General features: G+C 45.0%; 1 long non-coding RNA gene across 1 annotated transcript; it reads right to left on the bottom strand.

The window, feature by feature from the left end:
* Positions 1 to 789: 789 nt before the first annotated feature.
* LOC138851692 (uncharacterized) lies at positions 790 to 13779 on the bottom strand. Its single transcript, XR_011391351.1, has 3 exons — positions 13047 to 13779; positions 12536 to 12609; positions 790 to 2567 (listed from the first exon to the last, which is right to left on the bottom strand). It is a non-coding gene; the product is annotated as an uncharacterized lncRNA (long non-coding RNA).
* Positions 13780 to 20775: the final 6996 nt, after the last annotated feature.

Below are 20775 nucleotides of genomic sequence, written 5' to 3'. Positions count from 1 at the left end.
TTGATGTTGGTGAGGGGCTCTTGATTTAGGGAATTGAATCTGTGCTCCAGTTCCCCGAATTAAGCCTGAATGCCTTCCACATCCCCCCCCCCCAGGCGCTGTATAATCCGCCGGGTTTAGCGCTTCCCCTTTGATTATAATAATAATATTATTACAATCAAGGGGGAAGCGCTAAACCCGGAGGATTATACAGCGCCTGGGGGGGTATGTGGAAGGCATTCAGGCTTAATTTGGGGAACTGGAGCACAGATCCAATTCCCTAAATCAAGAGCCCCTCACCAACATCATATAATAATAATAATAATTTCCTAACTCATCCATTTTCTTGCCTCTTTCCCTCTCGAATTAGGTTTCTTGTAAATTTTATCTCGGTAGGTTCAGTGTTCTTGTATTAATCGCAGCGCTGTATAGCCCTTGTGGCTTAGCGCTTCTTTTTTGATTAAAATATGCTATTAATCAACTTTAGACTTTGTAGAAAGTAGAGCTGTGGAAGTTCATTCTGCTGAACACTACAGCTCCTATCTTTGGTGTTCTATGTTCTTGTTGCTTTCAATAATAATAATCCACCCGCTGGTGGGTGGGATATGAGCTTTGGAAGCCAACAAAAACTTTGAACACCGAAAATAGGAGCTGTTTTGTCCTGAAGTTGATACTGCTGCTGCTTTCCCTAGCCATCAACATGATCTCTAAGATATTGCTTGTACTGTCCTCTGTCTAGCCCTTGTGGCTTAGCGCTTCTTTTTTTATTATAATAATCATGTCCTCTCTTCCCTTCTGTCATGTATGAAATGTAATTTTTCTAAATAAAAGTGATGTGAAAGTATCTTATTTATAAGCCTACATAAGCCAGTACTGAAAAAAAATGTTTAATCGAACATTTTCTAATTTTGTGGTAAATTAAATTTCAAAAATTTTTGTTGAATTGAACACTTTCCGAAAATGTTTAAATAGGACATTTTAAAAATCTGAAACTTAATTTACCACAAATTTCGAAAATGTTCAATTGAACATATATGTACTGTGAAGAATTAGTATCTTTTAATACCTTTTAGCAAGTGTTCAATGTAATATGTTGAACATATCCAGCTACTTGTATATTTGTTCAACTTAAAATATTACAATGAACAAAAATTTGAAATATACAGAGGTTCCTTCACATCTGTCCTCTGATGTGCTGTATGACCCTCCAGGGTTTAGCATTGAATATATTTTCAATTCAAATTGTAGCAAAGCACTGCAAGAGGCCCATGCTAGGCAGGTCCAACTTCCAATTCTACAAAAGAATATGGAGCACAGAAATAAAGGTTATTGTTGGGTCACCTTAGCAGGAGACATGCTGATTTAAAATTATTACATCAGCAATTTCCTACCAAGGCAAGGTGACCCGACAATAACCTTTATTTCTGTACTCCATCACTGTCCCGCCAGAGGCACACCTACACTAGTTAAAAATGGTATCCTGAATCCCTTCATACCTATTACCTTGCTCACTCAACAGGACAGTCAATATCCATTATTCTCCTAACACGCCCACACGCGCTTGTTGGAAGTCTAAGCCCATCGTTCCAACTTTTCCTAGGCCGACCCCTACCCTGCCTTCCACTACAGATGTATATGCTCTCCAAGTTGTTCTATTTCATTCCATCTTTAAATGTCCAAACCTCAACAACCCCTCCTCTGCCCTCTGGATAAGTTTCAGTAACCCCACACCTAAACCCAAAACGATTTTCTCTATTATATTATATTCACACCACATATTGTTCTCAGACATGATATCTTCACTGCCTCCAGCCTTCTCCTTGTTGCAACATTCATCACCCATGTTTCACACTCACAAGAGCATTGGTATAACTATACTCTCATACATTCCCCTCTTTGCTTCCACAGACTCCTCAGTGCACCACTCACCCTCCTTCCTCATCAATTCTATGATTCACCTCGGCTTTTATAGACCCATCTGCTGCCAAATAACTAAACAGTCACTTCCTCTATACTCCCTGCAACCCGATATCCAATCTTTCATTACCTAACTCGTTTGATACTCTTATCTATGTCACTTTCAACTTCCTTTACACGCCCTCTAAAACTAGTCCATTAACTTTTGCAACTTCCCTTCAGAATCTCCCAAAAGAACAGTATCAGCACAAAGTAACTGTACCAGCTCCCACTGTTTCAAGAGTCCCCATAATTTAATCCCATCCCTCTCCTCAACACCCTAGCATTCTTTTGCTACCTCCTTTATAAATATGTTAAACAACCATGGTGACATTACACATCCCTGAGCCCTACTTTTACTGGGAAATAATCTCCCTCTCTCTCCTACACTAACCTGAGCCTCACTTTCCTTAAAAACTCTACAGCATTTAGTAACTCGCTGCATATTCCATGCACTTTTAACATCCGTTAGGAAGTATTTCTTCAGCTACATAGTCGGTAAGTGGAATGGCTCTGATGACGGAGTGGAGGATCAGTACGTAGTTTCCGGAACTGATACGACAGGATCCACAAGGAATACATCCTGCAAGCAGCAAGTTAGGAGGCAGGACCAGGAGCTGAGAATCGTCCACCTGTAACCACAAACAAAAGTGCACAGTTAGATATGTGGCCTGGTGGTTAACGCTCTCGCTTCACACGGTGAGGGCCTGGGTTCGATTCCCAGCCAGAGTAGAAACATTGGACGTGTTTCTTTCCACCTGTTGTCTATGTTCCCCATCAGTAAAATGGGTACCTGGGTGTTAGTCGACTGGTGTGGGTCGCATCCTGGGACACTGACCTAAGGAGGCCTGGTCACAGACCGGGCCGCGGGGGCGTTGACCCCCGGAACTCTCTCCAGATAAACTCCAGAATATATAATATATATATAAAGCGAGAGACTCACTGACTAGGGACAGTAATGTTTTAAAACACTTCTGCAAGTTAGACTGAAGAGTCAGGGAGGGAGAGTGAGGCAGTAATATGTACAAGTTGCTGTGTAATTACTACAATAAATCGCAAAACAAAAGTGGCAAGAAAATACAACTCTGGCGAGTGTGGATAAATTAGACATATGCAACTCTTGGGTATCTTTATTGAGGAAACGTTTCGCCACACAGTGGCTTCATCAGTCCATCAAGATTGATGGACTGACCACATCGACTCAAGGTTGAGGGACTGATTACCTCATTCTCCTCCTGTTCTTCAAGTTTCTCCTACGTATGGACTGATGAAGCCACTGTGTGGCGAAACGTTTCCTCAATAAAGATACCCAAGAGTTGCATATGTGTCTAATTTATCAACATGTCGGTTCTCTGAACCATTCATCTACAAACCTGGTGAGTGTAACATACTCCTCCCTTCACCCATCACCGCCTCAGATCACCTCACATCTGAACGTTCCTCACTGTAGACCCACAACTGCCACTAAACCTCCACTCATTATGCTTTTAGTACGAACATTCACAACTGCCATGTTCAGCTTATTGTGCTGACATTCACAACTGCCACTCAACTCACTGTACCAGCATTCACAACTGCCACTCAACTCACTGTACCAACATTCACAACTGCCACTCAACTCACTGTACCAACATTCACAACTGCCACTCAACTCATCGTACCAACATTCACAACTGCCACTCAACTCATCGTACCAACATTCACAACTGCCACTCAACTCACTGTACCAACATTCACAACTGCCACTCAACTCATCGTACCAACATTCACAACTGCCACTCAACTCACTGTACCAACATTCACAACTGCCACCCAGCTCATCGTACCAACATTCACAACTGTCACTCAACTCACTGTACCAACATTCACAACTGCCACTCAACTCATCGTACCAACATTCACAACTGCCACTCAACTCATCGTACCAACATTCACAACAGCCACTCAACTCATCGTATCAACATTCACAACTGCCACTCAACTCATCGTACCAACATTCACAACCGCCACTCAACTCACTGTACCAACATTCACAACTGCCACTCAACTCATCGTACCAACATTCACAACTGCCACCCAACTCATCGTACCAACATTCACAACAGCCACTCAACTCATCGTACCAACATTCACAACAGCCACTCAACTCATCGTACCAACATTCACAACTTCCATTCAACTCATCGTACCAGCATTCACAACAGCCACTCAACTCATCGTACCAACATTCACAACTTCCATTCAACTCATCGTACCAACATTCACAACTTCCATTCAACTCATCGTACCAACATTCACAACTGCCACTCAACTCATCGTACCAACATTCACAACTGCCACTCAACTCATCGTACCAACATTCACAACAGCCACTCAACTCATCGTACCAACATTCACAACTGCCACTCAACTCATCGTACCAACATTCACAACTGCCACTCAACTCATCGTACCAACATTCACAACAGCCACTCAACTCATCGTACCAACATTCACAACTGCCACTCAACTCATCGTACCAACATTCACAACTGCCACTCAACTCATCGTACCAACATTCACAACTGCCACTCAACTCATCGTACCAACATTCACAACTGCCACCCAACTCATCGTACCAACATTCACAACTGCCACCCAACTCATCGTACCAACATTCACAACAGCCACTCAACTCATCGTACCAACATTCACAACAGCCACTCAACTCATCGTACCAACATTCACAACTTCCATTCAACTCATCGTACCAACATTCACAACAGCCACTCAACTCATCGTACCAACATTCACAACTTCCATTCAACTCATCGTACCAACATTCACAACTTCCATTCAACTCATCGTACCAACATTCACAACAGCCACTCAACTCATCGTACCAACATTCACAACTGCCACTCAACTCATCGTACCAACATTCACAACTGCCACTCAACTCATCGTACCAACATTCACAACTGCCACTCAACTCATCGTACCAACATTCACAACTGCCACTCAACTCATCGTACCAACATTCACAACTGCCACTCAACTCATCGTACCAACATTCACAACTGCCACCCAACTCATCGTACCAACATTCACAACTGCCACCCAACTCATCGTACCAACATTCACAACAGCCACTCAACTCATCGTACCAACATTCACAACAGCCACTCAACTCATCGTACCAACATTCACAACTTCCATTCAACTCATCGTACCAACATTCACAACAGCCACTCAACTCATCGTACCAACATTCACAACTTCCATTCAACTCATCGTACCAACATTCACAACTTCCATTCAACTCATCGTACCAACATTCACAACAGCCACTCAACTCATCGTACCAACATTCACAACTGCCACTCAACTCATCGTACCAACATTCACAACTGCCACTCAACTCATCGTACCAACATTCACAACTGCCACTCAACTCATCGTACCAACATTCACAACTGCCACTCAACTCACTGTAGCAACAGAAAACGAGCGAAAATATCGCGATCCAATTTCGAACTCTTGATTAAGGAAATAAACTTTGTGTTCCAACTGTGTGATAATTTTACCAGTTAAATGGATAAAATTATCTGATTATTTGATGAATAAGAAGCAGAAATAGAGATAAAGTTTATTTTTTTAAGTTATTCTGAGCAAGTGTGACTGAACATGAGCAAGTGTGACTGAACATGAGCAAGTGTGACTGAACATGAGCAAGTGTGACTGAACAAGAGCAAGTGTGACTGAACATGAGCAAGTGTGACTGAACATGAGCAAGTGTGACTGAACATGAGCAAGTGTGACTGAACATGAGCAAGTGTGACTGAACATGAGCAAGTGTGACTGAACATGAGCAAGTGTGACTGAACAAGAGCAAGTGTGACTGAACATGAGCAAGTGTGACTGAACATGAGCAAGTGTGACTGAACAGGAGCAAGTGTGACTGAACATGAGCAAGTGTGACTGAACATGAGCAAGTGTGACTGAACAGGAGCAAGTGTGACTGAACAGGAGCAAGTGTGACTGAACAAGAGCAAGTGTGACTGAACACGAGCAAGTGTGACTGAACAACAGCAAGTGTGACTGAACAACAGCAAGTGTGACTGAACATGAGCAAGTGTGACTGAACATGAGCAAGTGTGACTGAACAGGAGCAAGTGTGACTGAACAAGAGCAAGTGACTGAACAAGAGCAAGTGTGACTGAACATGAGCAAGTGTGACTGAACATGAGCAAGTGTGACTGAACATGAGCAAGTGTGTCTGAACAGGAGCGAGTGTGTCTGAACAGGAGCGAGTGTGTCTGAACAGGAGTGTGACTGAACAAGAGCAAGTGTGACTGAACAAGAGCAAAGGTGACTGAACAAGTGTATGTGTGACTGAACAAGAGCAAGTATGATTGAACAGGGGCAAGTGTGATATAAAGATATAAAAAAGACCTGGAAAACACTCTCTCAGATTCTAGGGACCCACAAACTGAGAAAAACCAAGAATATTGTCCTAACTAAACCTAATGAAACACCACTACATCCCACTGACACAGCTAACAAGATAAACGACTTCTTCTCAAACATAGGATCTAATCTCGCCAGTAAAATCCCACATACCAATGCCCATGCTGGGGACTACCTAGATGGAAATTTCCCTAATTCCTTCTATCTTGCACCAACTGAGCCCACGGAAGTCATTGAGATCATAAAGTCACTTAAAAATAACTCGGGGAATCTGTCTCATGTCCCACCATTACTGTACAAGCGAGCGGCCCATGTCCTTTCGCATGCTATTTCATTACTTTTTAACAAGTCAATAGAGACTAGCACCTTCCCGAAACTACTCAAGATGGCAAGGGTTACACCAATACATAAAGGTGGTGACCCTACAGACTTAAACAACTATAGGCCAATATCTAACTTACCATTGCTATCCAAAATCTTTGAGAAACTTGTGTACAAGAGACTGTATTCATTTATAACGGCTCAAAACATACTCAACCCCTGCCAGTTTGGATTCAGGAAAAATAAAAGCACTAATGATGCAATCATAAAAATGCTAGATCTGCTTTACACAGCATTGGAAAATAAGGAATATCCACTAGGAATTTTTATTGACCTAAGAAAAGCTTTTGACACAGTAAACCACCAAATCCTACTCCACAAACTTGACCACTACGGTATAAGAGGCCATGCGCTTGCTTATTTCAAATCTTACATTACTAATAGGTATCAGTACGTCACCATTAAAGACACAGCATCAGCAACACGGCCACTTGATACTGGAGTTCCGCAGGGAAGTGTCCTTGGTCCCCTGCTCTTCCTCATATACATCAATGACCTTCCAAACGTATCCCAACACCTGAAACCCATTCTCTTTGCTGATGACACGACTTATGTCATCTCTCACCCTAATCTTGCCACCCTCAACACCATTGTGAATGAGGAGCTGATTAAAATATCGACTTGGATGACAGCCAATAAACTTACGCTTAACACTGACAAAACTTACTATATTATGTTTGGTAGCAGAGCAGGAGATGCACAAATTAACATTAAGATTGACAACACTCTAATTACCAGAAATAATGGGGGAAAATTCCTAGGCTTATACCTTGACAACAACCTGAATTTCAGCACCCATATCCAGCATATAGCCAAAAAAGCATCCAAAACGGTTGGGATCCTCTCCAAGATACGATACTACGTGCCGCAAAATGCCCTTCTCACACTATACCACTCATTTATCCATACCTCACCTATGCTATTTGTGCTTGGGGATCAACTGCAGCAACACACCTAAAGCCAATAATAACCCAACAAAAAGCTGCAGTAAGAATAATCACTAAATCCCATCCCTGGCAGCACACCCCCCCCACTCTTCAAAGATCTAAACTTACTCCCAGTTCAGTACATCCACACTTACTACTGTACAATCTATATCTACAGGGCCTTAAACTCTAATATCAACCTTGACCTAAAACGCTTTCTTGATAGTTGTGACAGAACCCACAGGCATAACACCAGACACAAACATCTCTACGACATTCCCCGTGTCCGACTAAACCTTTACAAAAATTCAATGCATGTCAAAGGCCCTAAAATCTGGAATACCCTACCCGAGAACTCTAGAACTGCAGACACATTCACCACCTTCAAAACTACCATTAGAAAACATCTTATCTCCCTGATACACCCCGTCGACTAACTACACGAATACCACCTGGTGGTTCACACACTCGCTCACTCATTTGACCATAAACAGAAATATTAATCTCAGTCTTAAAATAATGAATCCTGTGATACTCCAATACTGAAACTATATACTGTGCCAAAACAAAAGCATTCACATTGCTAAACTCACAAACTAGTATTTAGTCACTTAGCCATAATACCAACTTACCTCATAATTTGTAATATTTTACAATTAAGAATAAAACTAAGTATGCCCGAAATGCCTAGCCATGCTAAGCGTTCTAGTGGTACACTCTGTAATCACTATTTTACTACATGTAAACCAAACAATAACCAAATTTCTGTAAACTCAACATTGTAATCCTTATAGAGAATAAACTTTGAATTTGAAAGTGTGACTGAACAGTAGCAAGTGTGACTGAACAATAGCAAGTGTGACTGAACAGGAGCAAGTGTGAACAAGAGCAAGTGTGACTGAACAAGAGCAAACGTGACTGAACAAGAGTGTGTGTGTCTGAACATAAGAACGATGGAACACTGCAGAAGGCCTACTGGCCCATGCGAGGCAGGTCCAAGTCTCCTACCGGCTTAAGCCAATGCACCCAACCTAGTCAGGTCAGGTCACATTGACTTAAGGGAGGAACACGGCAACCGACCTGGTAGCACAAGCTATCAGGTCCAACTCACACCCACCCACATCTACTCATGTATTTATCCAACCTATTTTTAAAGCTACACAACGTTCTGGCCTCTATAACTGTACTTGGGAGTTTGTTCCACTCATCCACAACTCTATTACCAAACCAGTACTTTCCTATATCCTTCCTGAATCTGAATTTTTCCAACTTAAAACCATTGCTGCGAGTCCTGTCTAGGCTAGATATTTTCAGCACACTATTTACATCCCCTTTATTTATTCCTGTCTTCCATTTATACACCTCAATCATATCCCCCCTAATTCTACGTCTTTCTAGAGAGTGCAGTTTCAGGGCCCTTAGTCTATCCTCATAGGGAAGGTTTCTGATACATGGGATCAACTTTGTCATCCTCCATTGTACATTTTCCAGAGAATTTATATCCATTCTGTAATACGGTGACCAAAACTGTGCAGCATAATCTAAATGAGGCCTAACCAAGGATGTATAGAGTTGAAGAACAACCTGAGGACTCCTATTATTTATGCTTCTTGATATGAAGCCAAGGATTCTATTAGCTTTATTGCGAACACTTATGCACTGTTGTCTTGGTTTCAGATTACTGCTAACCAGAACTCCTAAATCTTTTTCGCAATCCGTAATATTAAGATCTACATTATTTAGTTTATATGTGGGCATGGTTATTGTCCTGTCCAACATTTAGAACTTTGCATTTGTCTATATTAAACTGCATCTGCCACTTCTCCGACCACTGCATCAGTCTATTCAAATCTTCCTGGAGTGCTCGAATGTCCTCGTCAGAATGAATTCGACGGCCTATTTTGGTGTCATCGGCAAACTTGCCGATGTCGCTCTTTATGCCCTCATCTATGTCGTTTATGTGGATTGTGAACAGCAGGGGGCCCAACACTGACCCCTGTGGAACACCGCTCGTGACGCTTCCCCACTCTGATTTCTCCCCATTTATGCAAACTCTCTGCTGCCTATTTGTCAACCATGCCTCTATCCAGGAAAAAATTTCTCCTCCTATTCCATGTGCTTTAATTTTCCTCAATAGTCTCTGATGTGGGACCCTGTCAAAAGCCTTACTGAAGTCCATATACACAATATCATATTCATTACCATGATCTACCTGAACAAGAGCAAGTATGATTGAACAGGGGCAAGTGTGACTGAACAAAGCAAGTGTGACTGAACAAAGCAAGTGTGACTCAACAAAGCGTGACTGAACATGAGTAAGTGTGATTTAACAAGAGCAAGTGTGACTGAACAAGAGCAAGTGTGACTGAACAGGAGCAAGTGTGACTGAACAGGGGCAAGTGTGACTGAACAATAGCAATTGTGACTGAACATGAGCAAGTGTGACTGAACATGAGCAAGTGTGACTGAACAAGAGCAAGTGTGACTGAACAAGAGCAAGTGTGACTGAACAAGAGCAAGTGACTGAACAAGAGCAAGTGTGACTGAACAGGAGCAAGTGTGACTGAACAGGAGCAAGTGTGACTGAACAGGGGCAAGTGTGACTGAACAGGGGCAAGTGTGACTGAACAGGGGCAAGTGTGACTGAACAGGGGCAAGTGTGACTGAACAGGGGCAAGTGTGACTGAACAAGAGCAAGTGTGACTGAACATGAGCAAATGTGACTGAACATGAGCAAATGTGACTGAACATGAGCAAGTGTGACTGAACATAAGCAAGTGTGACTGAACAAGAGCAAGTGTGACTGAACAGGGGCAAGTGTGACTGAACAGGGGCAAGTGTGACTGAACAAGAGCAAGTGTGACTGAACAAGAGAAAGTGTGACTGAACAAGAGCAAGTGTGACTGAACAAGAGCAAGTGTGACTGAACAGGGGAAAGTGTGACTGAACAAGAGCAAGTGTGACTGAACAAGAGCAAGTGTGACTGAACATGAGCAAGTGTGACTGAACAGGGGCAAGTGTGACTGAACAATAGCAATTGTGACTGAACATGAGCAAGTGTGACTGAACAAGAGCAAGTGTGACTGAACAGGAGCAAGTGTGACTGAACAGGAGCAAGTGTGACTGAACAGGGGCAAGTGTGACTGAACAGGGGCAAGTGTGACTGAACAGGGGCAAGTGTGACTGAACAGGGGCAAGTGTGACTGAACAGGGGCAAGTGTGACTGAACAGGGGCAAGTGTGACTGAACAGGGGCAAGTGTGACTGAACAGGGGCAAGTGTGACTGAACAAGAGCAAGTGTGACTGAACATGAGCAAATGTGACTGAACATGAGCAAGTGTGACTGAACATAAGCAAGTGTGACTGAACAAGAGCAAGTGTGACTGAACAGGGGCAAGTGTGACTGAACAGGGGCAAGTGTGACTGAACAAGAGCAAGTGTGACTGAACAAGAGAAAGTGTGACTGAACAAGAGCAAGTGTGACTGAACAAGAGCAAGTGTGACTGAACAGGGGAAAGTGTGACTGAACAAGAGCAAGTGTGACTGAACAAGAGCAAGTGTGACTGAACATGAGCAAGTGTGACTGAACAGGGGCAAGTGTGACTGAACAATAGCAATTGTGACTGAACATGAGCAAGTGTGACTGAACAAGAGCAAGTGTGACTGAACAGGAGCAAGTGTGACTGAACAAGAGCAAGTGTGACTGAACAAGAGCAAGTGTGACTGAACAATAGCAATTGTGACTGAACATGAGCAAGTGTGACTGAACATGAGCAAGTGTGACTGAACATGAGCAAGTGTGACTGAACAAGAGCAAGTGTGACTGAACAAGAGCAAGTGTGACTGAACATGAGCAAGTGTGACTGAACATGAGCAAGTGTGACTGAACATGAGCAAGTGTGACTGAACATGAGCAAGTGTGACTGAACATGAGCAAGTGTGACTGAACAAGAGCAAGTGTGACTGAACATGAGCAAGTGTGACTGAACATGAGCAAGTGTGACTGAACATGAGCAAGTGTGACTGAACAAGAGCAAGTGTGACTGAACAAGAGCAAGTGTGACTGAACATGAGCAAGTGTGACTGAACATGAGCAAGTGTGACTGAACAAGAGCAAGTGTGACTGAACAAGAGTAAGTGTGACTGAACAAGAGCAAGTGCTCCTGACTGAACAAGAGCAAGTGCTCCTGACTGAACAAGAGCAAGTGCTCCTGACTGAACAAGAGCAAGTGCTCCTGACTGAACAAGAGCAAGTGCTCCTGACTGAACAAGAGCAAGTGCTCCTGACTGAACAAGAGAGAGTACCTGACGGAACGCTACAGAAGCATCAGCAAAATAAAGCACACAAAACGTACTGAGAAGAGTATCAACGTTGCTTGCAAAATATGACCAGGAAATCTTTTTAAACCATTTGAAAAGTTAAGTGTTGTGTGAGAGGAAGAGCAGAGCTCTAGCAGAGCTCTAGCAGAGCTCTAGCAATATAGAGAAAGCTTCTATAAATTCTTTACGAGATAGAGAGGGAGAGATGCCTTTATGTATACCGACTTTAATCAGTTATATATACTTGTATATCTTGACAAATGTAACACCTGGCGTGTACCACTATATACCAGCTATATTCCACCACACACCTGCTGTATCCTACCACACACCTGTGGTATACCACGCCTGCTGTATACCCCACACATCTGCTATATCCCACCACACACCTGTGGTAGGCTACACCTGCTGTATCCCACCACACACCTGTTGTATACCACACCTGCTATATCCCACAACACACCTGTTGTATACCGCTAGACCTGCTGTATCCCACCACACACCTGATGTATCCAACCACTCACCTGTTGTATCCCATCACTCGCTGTAGTCGTCCCCACACCTGCTGCAGTCCACACACCTCCAGTCCACCACACACCTGCAGAAGGGTAAAACACATCTGTACTCCACACACCTGCTGCAGTCCACCACACACCTGCTATAGTTCACACATCTGCTGTACTCAACCACACTCCTGCTGCAGTTCACACACCTGCTACAGTCCACCACACACCTGCTACAGTCCACCATACACCAGCTGTATACCACTACATACCTGCTATATTCCACCACACACCTGTGGTATACCACACACCTGCTGTATACCATTACATACCTGCTATATCCCACAACACACCTGCTGAATACCACTACATACCTGCTATATTCCACCACACACCTGCTGTAACCCACCACACCTGTGGTATACCACACCTGCTGTATCCCCAACACACCTGTGGTATCCAAACACACCTGTTGTATACCACTACACACATGCTATATTCCATCAAACACCTGCTCTATCCAACCACTCACCTGTTGTATCCCATCACCCGTTGAAGTCGTCCACACACCCACTGTAGCGTCCACACACCCGCTGTAGCGTCCACACACCCACTGTAGCGTCCACGCACCCGCTGTAGTCGTCTACACACCTGCTGCGGTCCACACACCTATAGTCCACCACACATCTGCTGCAGTCCACCACACATCTGCTGCAGTCCACCACACACCTGATACAGGCCACCAGACCTGCTGCAGTCCACCACACATCTGCTGCAGTCTACCACACATCTGCTGCAGTCCACCACACATCTGCTGCAGTCCACCACACATCTGCTGCAGTCCACCACACATCTGCTGCAGTCCACCACACATCTGCTGCAGTCCACCACACATCTGCTGCAGTCCACCACACACCTGCTGCAGTCCACCACACACCTGCTGCAGTCCAACACACACCTGCTGCAGTCCACCACACACCTGCTGCAGTCCACCACACACCTGCTGCAGCCCACCACGCACCTGCAGCAGCCCACCACGCACCTGCAGAAGTCCAAAACACACCTGCTGCAGTCCACCACACACCTGTAGTCTACACACCTGCTGCAGTTCAACACACACCTGCTGTAGTCAACCACACTCCTGCTGCAGTCCACCATACACCTGATGCAGTCCACACGTGTAATCCATCACACACCTGCTGTATACCACTACATACCTGCTGTATTCCACCACACACCTCTGGTATCCCACAACACACCTGCTGTATCCCACCACACCTGTGGTATACCACACCTGCTGTATCCCACCACACCTGTGGTATACCACATACCTGCTGTATATTACACACCTTTGGTATACCACACCTGCTGTATCCAACCACTCATCTGTTGCATCCCATCACCCGCTGTAGTCGTCTATACACCTGCTACAGTCCACCACACCCCTCCTATAGTCCACCACACACCTGTTGTATCCCACCACACACTTGCTGTATTCCATCACACCAGTGGTATACCACACACCTGTAAACCACCACACACCCGTTGTATACCACACCTGCTGTATCCCACAACACACCTGTGATATATCACACCTGCTGTATATCATTACATACCTGCTATATCCCACACCAGTGGTATACCACACACCCGTTGTATACCACACCTGTTGTATCCCACCACACCTGTGGTATACAACACACCTGCTGTATCCCACCACACCTGTGGTATACCACATACCTGCTGTATACCATTACACACCTTTGGTATACCACACCCGCTGTAGTCGTCTGCACACCTGCTGAACTCCGCACACCTGCTGCGGTCCACCAGACCTGCTGCAGTCCACCACACACCTGCTATAGTCCACCACACACCTGCAGTCCACCACACACCTGCTGTATCCCATCACACCAGTGGTATACCACACATCTGTAAACCACCAAACACCCGTTGTATACCACACCTGGTATAACCCACCACACGCCTGTGGTATATCACACCTGCTGTATACCATTACACAACTGTTATATCCCACACCAGTGGTATACTACACACCTGTAAACCACCACCTCACCCGTTGTATACCACACCTGCTATATCCCAGCACACACCTGCTCTATCCAACCACTCACCTGTTGTATCCCATCACCCGCTGTAGTCGTCCACACACCCGCTGAAGTCTACACACCTGCTGCGGTCCACACACTTGCTGCAGTCCACCACACATCTGCTGCAGTCCACCACACATTTGCTGCAGTCGACCACACTCCTGCCGCAGTCCACACAACTGCTGCAATCCACCACACACCTGTAGTCCATACTCCTGCTGCAGTCCACCATACACCTGCTGCACTCCACACTCCTACTGCAGTCCTCCACACACCTGCTGCAGTCCAACACATCTGTTGTAGTCCACACACCTGCAGAAGTCCAAAACACCTGCTGCAGTCCACCACACACCTGTAGTCTACACACCTGCTGTATACCACTACATACCTGCTATAATCCACCACACCTCTGGTATCCCACCACACACCTGCTGTATCCCACCACACCAGTGGTATAGCACACACTTGTAAATCACCACACACCTGTGGTATATCACACCTACTGTATACCATTACATACCTGCTATATCCCACACCAGTGGTATACCACACGCCTGTAAACCACCACACACCCGTTGTATACCACACCTGGTATAACCCACCACACGCCTGTGGTATATCACACCTGCTGTATACCATTACACAACTGTTATTTCCCACACCAGTGGTATACTACACACCTGTAAACCACCACCTCACCCGTTGTATACCACACCTGCTATATCCCAGCACACACCTGCTCTATCCAACCACTCACCTGTTGTATACCATCACCCGCTGTAGTCGTCCACACATCCGCTGAAGTCTACACACCTGCTGCGGTCCACACACCTGCTGCAGTCCACCACACATCTGTAGTCCACCACACATCTGCTGCAGTCCACCACACATTTGCTGCAGTCGACCACACTCCTGCCGCAGTCCACACAACTGCTGCAATCCACCACACACCTGTAGTCCATACTCCTGCTGCAGTCCACCATACACCTGCTGCACTCCACACTCCTACTGCAGTCCTCCACACACCTGCTGCAGTCCAACACATTTGTTGTAGTCCACCCACCTGCAGAAGTCCAAAACACCTGCTGCAGTCCACACACCTGCTGCAGTCCACCACACACCTGCTGTTCACACACCTGCTGTATACCACTACATACCTGCTATATTCCACCACACACCTCTGGTATCCCATAACACACCTGCTGCATCCCACCACACCTGTGGTATACCACACCTGTATCCCACCACACCTGCTGTATTCCTCAACACATCTGTGGTATACTACGTGCTGTATACCATTACACACCTGTTGTATCCCACCACACACCTGCTGTATCCCACCACACCAGTGGTATGGCACACACTTGTAAATCACCACACCTGTGGTATATCACACCTACTATATACCATTACATACCTGCTATATCCCACACCAGTGGTATACCACACGCCTGTAAACCACCACACACCCGTTGTATACCACACCTTGTATAACCCACCACACGCCTGTGGTATATCACACCTGCTGTATTCCATTACACAACTGTTATTTCCCACACCAGTGGTATACTACACACCTGTAAACCACCACCTCACCCGTTGTATACCACACCTGCTATATCCCAGCACACACCTGCTCTATCCAACCACTCACCTGTTGTATCCCATCACCCGCTGTAGTCGTCCACACACCCGCTGAAGTCTACACACCTGCTGCGGTCCACACACCTGTAGTCCACACACCTGCTGCAGTCCACCACACATCTGCTGCAGTCCACCACACACCTGCTGAAGTTCACACACCTGCTGCAGTACACCACACATCTGTAGTCCACCACACATCTGCTGCAGTCCACCACACTCCTGCCGCAGTCCACCACACTCCTGCCGCAGTCCACACAACTGCTGCAATCCACCACACACCTGTAGTCCATACTCCTGCTGCAGTCCACCATACACCTGCTGCAGTCCACACTCCTCCTGCAGTCCTCCACACACCTGCTGCAGTCCAACACATCTGTTGTAGTCCACACACCTGCAGAAGTCCAAAACACCTGCTGCAGTCCACCACACACCTGTAGTCTACATACCTGCTGTTCACACACCTGCTGTATACCACTACATACCTGCTATATTCCACCACACGTCTCTGGTATCCCACAACACACCTGCTGCATCCCACCACACCTGTGGTATATCACACCTGTATCCCACCACACCTGCTGTATTCCTCAACACATCTGTGGTATACCACGTGCTGTATACCATTACACACCTGTTGTATCCCACCACACCAGTGGTATAGCACACACTTGTAAATCACCACACACCTGTGGTATATCACACCTACTGTATACCATTACATACCTGCTATATCCCACCACACACCTGCTGTATCCCACCACACCTATGGTATACCACACCTGTATACTACATACCTGCTACATCCCACACCTGTGGTATACCACACCTGTGGCATACCACACCTGCTGTATCCCACCACACACCTGTTGTATACCACTACACACCTGTTATATGCCACCACTCACCTGTTGTATCCCATCACCTGCTGTAGTCGTCCACACACCTGCTGCAGTCCACCACACACCTGCAGCCCAACACACCTGCTGCAGTTCACCACACACCTGCTGTAGTAAACACATCTGCTGCAGTCCACCAAACACCTGCTGTATACCACTACATACCTGCTATATTCCACCACACATCTGTTGTATCCCACCACACCTGTGGTATACCACACCTGCTGTATTCCACCACACACACTGTGGTATACCACAGCTGCTGTATACTACACACCTGTATACCACTACATACCTGCTATATTCCACCACACATCTGTTGTATCCCACTAAGTCTGTGGTATACCACATCTGCTGTATCCTACCACACATCTGTGGTATAACATATCTGCTCTATACTACACACCTGCTGCATATCGTTACATAACTGCTATATCCCACCACACACTTGCTGTATATCACACACCTGTATACCACCACACACTTGTGGTATACCACACCTGCTGAACTCCACCACACACCTGCTGTATCCAACCACTCACCTGTTGTATCCTATCACCCGCTGTAGCCGTCCACACACGCTGTAGTCCACCACACACCTGCTGCAGTCCATCATACACCTGCTGTAGTCCACACACCTGCTGCAGTTCACACACCTGCTGCGGTCCACCACACACCTGCTGTATACCACTACATACCTATATTCCACCACATTGTTGTATCCCACACCCGTGGTATAACACCTGTTGCATCCCACCACACACCTGTGGTATACCACACCTGTATACCGCTATATTCCACCACACATCTATTGTATCCCACACCTGTGGTATACCACACCTGCTGTATCCTACCACACATCTGTGGTACACCACACCTGCTGTATACCATTACATAACTGCTATATCCCACCACATACCTACTGTATCCCACCACACCTGTGGTATACCACACACCTGCTGTGTACCACCACACACTTATGGTATACCACACCTGCTGTATACCACTATAATACCTGCTATATTCCAACACAACTGCTGTCCCACCACACCTGTGGCATACCACACCTGCTATATCCCATCACACCTGTTGTATCGAACCACCCTCTGTAGTCCACACATCTGCTGCGGTCGACCACACACCTGTAGTCCACCACACACCTGCTGCAGTCCACCACACCTGTATACCACTACATACCTGCTATATTCCACCACACCTGTGGAATACCACACCTGTATACTACACACCTGTGGTATACCACACCTGTTGTATACTACACACCTGTGATATACCACACCTGCTGTATACCATTACATACCTGCTATATCCCACCACACCTGTGGTATATCACACACCTGCTGTATATCACCACACACCTGTGGTACACCACACCTGCTGTATACCACTACATACCTACTATATTCCACCACACACCTACTGTATCCCATCGCACCTGTTGTATCCCACCACACACCTGCTGTATCCTATCACCCGCTGTAGCCGTCCACACACCCGCTGCAGTCCACCACACACCTGCTATAGTCCACACACCTGCTGCAGTTCACCACACCTGCAAGCATAAATACGAGATATCACCATCAATATAACAACCTGCCAGTGTTCAATATAGCAACCTGCCAGTGTTCAATATAACAACCTGCCAGTGTTCAATATAACAACCTGCCAGTGTTCAATATAACAACCTGCTAGTGTTCAATATAACAACCTGCCAGTGTTCAATATAACAACCTGCCAGTGTTCAATATAACAACCTGCCAGTGTTCAATATAACAACCTGCCAGTGTTCAATATAACAACCTGCCAGTGTTCAATATAACAACCTGCCAGTGTTCAATATAACCTGCCAGTGTTCAATATAACCTGCCAGTGTTCAATATAACAACCTGCCAGTGTTCAATATAACAACCTGCCAGTGTTCAATATAACCTGCCAGTGTTCAATATAACAACCTGCCAGTGTTCAATATAACAACCTGCCAGTGTTCAATATAACAACCTGCCAGTGTTCAATATAACCTGCCAGTGTTCAATATAACAACCTGCCAGTGTTCAATATAACAACCTGCCAGTGTTCAATATAACAACCTGCCAGTGTTCAATATAACAACCTGCCAGTGTTCAATATAACAACCTGCCAGTGTTCAATATAACAACCTGCCAGTGTTCAATATAACCTGCCAGTGTTCAATATAACAACCTGCCAGTGTTCAATATAACAACCTGCCAGTGTTCAATATAACAACCTGCCAGTGTTCAATATAACCTGCTAGTGTTCAATATAACAACCTGCCAGTGTTCTTTATAACAACCTGCCAGTGTTCAATATAACAACCTGCCAGTGTTCAATATAACAACCTGCCAGTGTTCAATATAACAACCTGCCAGTGTTCAATATAACAACCTGCCAGTGTTCAATATAACAACCTGCCAGTGTTCAATATAACAACCTGCCAGTGTTCAATATAACAACCTGCCAGTGTTCAATATAACAACCTGCCAGTGTTCAATATAACCTGCCAGTGTTCAATATAACCTGCCAGTGTTCAATATAACAACCTGCCAGTGTTCAATATAACAACCTGCCAGTGTTCAATATAACCTGCCAGTGTTCAATATAACCTGCCAGTGTTCAATATAACAACCTGCCAGTGTTCAATAAAACAACCTGCCAGTGTTCAATATAACCTGCCAGTGTTCAATATAACAACCTGCCAGTGTTCAATATAACAACCTGCCAGTGTTCAATATAACAACCTGCCAGTGTTCAATATAACAACCTGCCAGTGTTCAATATAACAACCTGCCAGTGTTCAATATAACAACCTGCCAGTGTTCAATATAACAACCTGCCAGTGTTCAATATAACAACCTGCCAGTGTTCAATATAACAACCTGCCAGTGTTCAATATAACCTGCCAGTGTTCAATATAACAACGTGCCAGTGTTCAATATAACCTGCCAGTGTTCAATATAACCTGCCAGTGTTCAATATAACCTGCCAGTGTTCAATATAACAACCTGCCCGTGTTCAATATAACAACCTGCCAGTGTTCAATATAACAACCTGCCAGTGTTCAATATAACAACCTGCCAGTGTTCAATATAACAACCTGCCAGTGTTCAATATAACAACCTGCCAGTGTTCAATATAACAACCTGCCAGTGTTCAATATAACAACCTGCCAGTGTTCAATATAACCGGCTAGTGTTCAATATAACAACCTGCCAGTGTTCAATATAACAACCTGCCAGTGTTCAATATAACAACCTGCCAGTGTTCAATATAACAACCTGCCAGTGTTCAATATAACAACCTGCTAGTGTTCAATATAACAACCTGCCAGTGTTCAATATAACAACCTGCCAGTGTTCAATATAACAACCTGCCAGTGTTCAAAATAACAACCTGCCAGTGTTCAATATAACAACCTGCTAGTGTTCAATATAACAACCTGCCAGTGTTCAATATAACAACCTGCCAGTGTTCAATATAACAACCTGCCAGTGTTCAATATAACAACCTGCCAGTGTTCAATATAACAACCTGCCAGTGTTCAATATAACAACCTGCCAGTGTTCAATATAACAAC

This window comes from Cherax quadricarinatus, unplaced genomic scaffold (genome assembly GCF_038502225.1).
Source record: "Cherax quadricarinatus isolate ZL_2023a unplaced genomic scaffold, ASM3850222v1 Contig1630, whole genome shotgun sequence".
Classification (NCBI taxonomy): Eukaryota; Metazoa; Arthropoda; class Malacostraca; order Decapoda; family Parastacidae; genus Cherax; species Cherax quadricarinatus.
The sequence above is the reverse complement of the archived record's forward strand: the minus strand, read 5'-3'. Positions and strand labels throughout refer to the sequence as shown.